At 37.0% G+C, this 6,000-nt stretch overlaps 1 pseudogene; it reads left to right on the top strand.

Moving 5' to 3' along the window:
* The window catches only part of LOC125411573 (zinc finger and BTB domain-containing protein 6-like), a 51,764-nt pseudogene extending 46,953 nt beyond the window's left edge, over nt 1-4,811 (top strand).
* Nucleotides 4,812-6,000: the final 1,189 nt, after the last annotated feature.

The following is a 6,000-nucleotide window of genomic DNA, read 5'->3' on the forward strand; positions in this document are numbered from 1 at the left end:
GTTTCTTTTTCTTCTTTAAAATTATATCAAGGACTGGCTTGCTTAAAATATATTCATTTTTAATGTTGTTTGGATATCAACTCAACCCAAAGTAATTTACAGATTCAATACAATTCCAGTTAAAATATAGCAGGTGTTTTACAGAAATTATCTGGCATATTTCAGATTTCGTTTTAGAAATGCCAAGTCCATGAATGCCAAAACAATGAAAACAAAAAAGGGGGGGGGGAGACCTTACATTAACTAATGGTTAAGGCTTAGTGTTGAATAATCAAGGCAGTATGTTACCTGACTAAAATTGGACAGAGATCAAAGCCAATGAATTTTAAGTACAAAGGGTGTTGCATAGTTTTCTTTATATATATTCCATACATGTCTCCAAATACATGAGAGAGTAGTCTTCACCCAAATAGGGAATAAAGCCTGTTTGTTTCTCTAAAGCAAATAAGCTACAAAGATTAAACTAAAGCATGCTGAGCTAATCACAGAGTGGTTCTAAATCCAGATCAATGGGATATTGCCACTGAGTTGGTAAGGAAAAGAATGAAAAGGGTACAAGTTGTGTTAGAAAACATGTTAAGATTCATGTGTAATTACACACACTCAGAAGCACTGTGAATCACTTACATTGTTATGTAAATACTTTTCCATGCAACCCAGAAGTTTCAGCCCTGAGCATTTATCCACATTGAAAGTTTGCTTACCTAATATTTATAGAAGTGTGGATTTCCACCAAAAGTTAGGCCCAAGATGAGCCATTCAATACAAATGCTTTAATCAGAATGTAGGTACAAATGTGCCATGATTCCTATTGTCAATATGCAAAACATCAGCATTGTTTTATATTACACTATAATTTTCTCTGGTGTCTCAGGAATCCAAAGAGAATTCTGTGCTCAAAGTCTGGGCTGTATTCTAATTGTATGTATGGTCTGACTTACTGGTGCCTTTTCTCCCACATGATAGCTATAACAGGCCAGAGGCTATGTCAACACAAATTAACTTCCCCAGATCAGTATTTGAATACTTAGTCACCCATTAGTTCCAACCTTCTTAAATTGATTTTTATTGAGCTCTACATTTTTCTCTACTCCTCTCCATGCCTCTCCCCTCCCTGCTTCAACCCTCCCTTAAGGTCCCCATGCTCCCAATTTACTAAGGAGATCTTATCCTTTTCTACTACCCATGTAGATTAGAATTATGTATGTTTCTCTTAGGGTTCTCATTGTTGTCTAGGTTCTCTGGGATTGTGATTTGTGGGCTGGTTTTCTTTGTTTTATGTTTAAAAACCACTATGAGTGAGTACATGTGATAATTGTCTTTCTGTGTCTGGGTTACCTCACTCAATATGTTGTTTTCTAGCTCCATCTATTTTCCTGCAAAATTCAAGCTGTCGTTAATTTTTTCTGCTGTGTAGTACTCCATTGTGTAAATGTACCACGTTTTCCTTATCCATTCTTCTGTCGAGGGGTATTAGGTTGTTTTCAGGTTTTGACTATGACAAACAATGCTGCTACAAACATATTTGAGCACATGTCCTTGTGACATGATTGAGCATCCTTTGAATATATACCCAAAAGTGGTATTACTCGGTCTTGAGGAAGGTTGTTTCCTAATTTTCTGAGAAATCACCCTATTGACATCCAAAGGGGCTGTACCAGCTTGCATTCCCACCAGCAATGCAGGAGTGTTCCCTGCTTCACTGTTTCCACTTCAGACATTGAATAAACAGAAGTCAACCAAGGGAATTTAAGGGTTCCCCTGTAATTTTCTCCTCTATATAATACAAAGTTTTAAGTATTTTTAGATTATAACTGTGTGAAATGTAATCTAACAATAGTAGCACAATCACTTTATATATTAAAATAGTTAAAAGCTTGCAAAATATAAGATCATAGAACATGCACAAGTCAATAAAATGTTTTAGTATTTGACATAGTTATTAAATCATAAGTTTATTTTACTTATTTTGTGGTGCATAGATATCATAGATTGGTGAAACTATTGGCTGCTTCTATCCTATGGAAGCCTGAACAATGCTGTCTGGCACCATGAAAGCTAGTTCTTGGGGATGAGGTTTTTGGGTGAGATCAAGTCATGTTCTCCAGGTCCTACATCTGAAGTATATCATGTCCTCCACATTAGAGGTTTTGGACTCTGCAGAAACTATCAAGGGTAATTGCCTATAATGTTTCGGGAGTCTTTTGGAAAACCTTTACTAACAATTCATTAGGGGTCCTTTCATGCCTGATATTAAACAGACTTTGACTGTTTGAGAAAGCATTGTCAGCAGATGGAAAATTTTCATTTAAACTATGTATGCATGTATGTATATATATATGCCAATTTACATAAATTATAGAAATTTTAGATAAATATTTGACAGACCCGCCTTTCTCTTTCTTCATTTATTTCCCCACTCTTTAATTAGAGCCCCCCCCCTTCCATTTTCCTATTTTGGTCACTTGTATCCTGCTATTCACCCTTTTGTTGCTCCTCAAAAAGCAAGGTTATCTATGGATCCCACTCTAATTCTCTCCTCTATATGATAAAAAATTTAATTATTTTATATCATAACTGTGTATAAGGGAGTCTAGTAATAACATAATCATTTTTTTAAAAAAGAGTTAAAAAGCAAGCAATGTAAACCATAGGACATGCATAATTCCATTATTTGAGGCAGTTAGAATCAAAAGTTAATTTTCTTTTTATTTTTTCTTTATTCATTTTTAATACTTGTAAACAAAAAAATTTCAAAGTTAATTTTGATATTACATTTCATTATCTATATTCAGGCAGCTACTCAAAAGGCTCTTCGAAATATTAAGACCATAAACTAATAAACAATATGTTTATAGAAGCAATTTGTGAAAATTTTAATCTTTTTTGGTTAACATTCTTGAAAATATACTAATTGAATTTTCATGCAATATGTATTTATACAACTAAAATAGACAAAATGTTTGCCAAGGGTAAAAATCAAATGACATGATCCAGATGGTGGCCTTTCCTCCAGGTTCGTAAGGTTCAGAGGTGACCAGAGAGCTGAGCGGGGGTGTGCGGGCTCTGGAAATCTAGCCTCTATGGGAAACTGCATTGTCTAAGACCAGTCTCGGACGGGAGCCAAAGAACTGGTCAAGGACCTCGGAGACTAGAATCAGTGGACCAGCTCAGGCTCTTTCTCACCCCACCCTCTTTCTCCTTCCCAGATCTGCAGTCTCAGAATGCCACAGGGACTGATTCCTGGGACCCATTCTGTAGGACCCTGTGGATGACTCTGGCATTTTGTAAGAGGTGCCAGGGTTGGGCCTGCACAAAACTAAGTGGTGGGGGCTAGCCAAGGCAAGGCCTTTGGTGCCAAGTGAGCGACTACTGTGTGGGAAAAAGTGAAGAAGAAAGGGCATCTCAGGATGTCCTTCCAGGGCGTCCTGAAAGCCTCTAAACAATAAAGGTGTTTGGCACCAAAGTATTTCCTTCAGCAGGGCTAAGTCCACCTTCCAGCTTGGGCCACCATTGCTTCAGAAGGCTCAAAGCCAGTTTTGTGAGGTGATGGTCAGCAGTCTGATGGTCTACATTTCCTGTTTATCAACAAGGTGATACAATCTTACAGAAAATGGACCTCCTGGGATAGCAGAAATTATTTTGTGAGGTATCAATTTATATTATATGTTACACTTCCGGGGCAAAGTGATTTTGGCTGCTGACTCTATTTTCAGGAGAGCACAGTTTTTTCCCACACAGCCAAAGCACGTCAGAATCGCCCTTCTGCGCAGTACAGAAGTTGGCAGAAAGTTGCTGCCCTGCTCTACTGGAGCACTTGAAGTGAAAAGAGCTTTGGAAATACTTGACTCTTGCCAGTTACCTTCAGATGGTTCACACTGCAGAAAAACGCACAGAAACTTTGTCCAAGCACCTGGAAATTGACCTTTCTATGAAAAATAACGACCACACTCACTTGGGTCAATCTTTGCATACAGATGCTAAGAACGAAGAAGAAAACTCTATTGATAAAGACTGCAAGGTAATTGAAATTTCAGAAGATAGTCCCGTAAACCTAGATTCCCATGTTAAAGAAGAGGAAAGCAGCGCATTACACTCTTCTATAGAGAGGCTGACATTAGAGCAGAGGGAAATGAAGTCTCCAGCGCTCTCTACAGTAGAGAGTGGTTTTAAAGAGAATAACATTTGTATCCTCCTTGTAGAATCAAGCAGTTCAGATGTTGTAAGAAAAGGCCAGCTTTCAAAGGCTTGCATGACATCCAAAGCAGACATGCATTTCCTTGACAACCAGCCTTCATTGATCAATTCTACAGTTGAGAACAGAGTGGAAGAAGTTCCCAGAAATCACAATCAAGGGTTATTTTGTCAGAATATTGATGGAAGTCATGATATAGTAAATGAGATTCAGAATCTGGATGAGAATTTTTCAGGTGTCTGGAGCGAGGCTTTCATCGTGTAGAAAACTATTGTACCACCTTAAGATGCATAAACTGTTCTTTTGCTTGTAGCATGGGAAAACATTTATACAGAAGAAAACTCTCAAACAGGATATTTGAGGCCATATGGGTTATGGGTATACAGGTATACAGACCTTTCAGTGTGCCATGTGCTTGAAGAGCACACTTACTGCTAAGAGCACACTTCAGGACCACTTGAACACAAGTGATTGGCACTGGTCATATAAATAGCATTGTTGCCATATGGATTTCAAACACAAATCTGCTCTCATGCAGCACCTACTGTCTGTTCATAATGGACGTAGTGATGAAAAACGATGTAGGGCTGATCTCAAAAAGCTGAACATACTGTAATCAAATCACAAACCTGTGATGTAAACAGAATCATTCGGTTAGGCATGTCCATAAAGAAAGATGCACTGTTTGTAGTGTGCCCTATAAACTTTAGCTTTTATAAAGAAGAACTAACACCAATACTTTACAAATTATTTCACTCAGTATAAACAGATGGGACATTGCCAAACTCCTTTTATGAGGCTACTGTTAACCTGATACCAAAATCACACAAGACTCAACCAAGAAAGAAAATTACAGACCAATCTCACTCATGAACATGGACACAAAAATTCTCAATAAAATACTGGCAAACCAAATCCATGAACACATCAAAGAAATCAACCATCACAATCAAGTAGGCTTAATCCCAGAGATGCAGGACTCATTAAACTTATGAAAATCTATCAATATAACCCATCATATAAATAAACTGAAAGAAAAAATATGATCATTTTATTAGATGCTGAAAAAGCACTTGACAAAATTCAACACCCCTTCATATAAAGGTTTTGGAGAGATTAGGGATACAAGGATCATATCTAAATATAATAAAAGCAATATACAACAATCCAACAACTAACATCAAATTAAATGGAGAGAAACTCAAAGCAATTCCATTAAAATCCAGAACAAGACAAGGCTGTCCACTCTCTCAATAGCTCTTCAACATAGTTCTTGAAGTTTCAGCAATAGCAATAAGACAGCAAAATTAGATCAAGGGATTCAAATTGCAAAGGAAGAAGTCAAACTTTCATTAATGCAGGTGATATGATAGTGTACATAAGTGACTACAAAAACTCTACCAGAGAACCCCTACAGATGATAAATACCTTCAGTGATGTGACAGGATACAAGATCAACTAAAAAAAAAAAAAATCAGCAGCACTCCTAAACACAAAGGATAAAGAAACTGAGAGGGAAATCAGAGAAACATTACCTTTCTCAATAGCCACAAATAACATAAATATCTTGGGGTAACTATAACCAAGTAAGTGAAAGGCCTATTTGACAAGAACTTTAAGGCTTTGAAGAAAGAAATTGAAGAAAGTGTCAGAGAATGGAAAGATCTCCTATGCTCTTGGATCGGAAGGATCAACATGGTAAAAACGGCAATCCTACCGAAATCAATCTACAGATTCAATGCAATCCCCATCAAAATTTTTTTTTAAAGTAATTTTATTAAATTATAAAAGTTTCCATTTCCGCC

Source organism: Myodes glareolus, chromosome 18, assembly GCF_982192425.1.
Source record: "Myodes glareolus chromosome 18, mMyoGla1.1, whole genome shotgun sequence".
Classification (NCBI taxonomy): Eukaryota; Metazoa; Chordata; class Mammalia; order Rodentia; family Cricetidae; genus Myodes; species Myodes glareolus.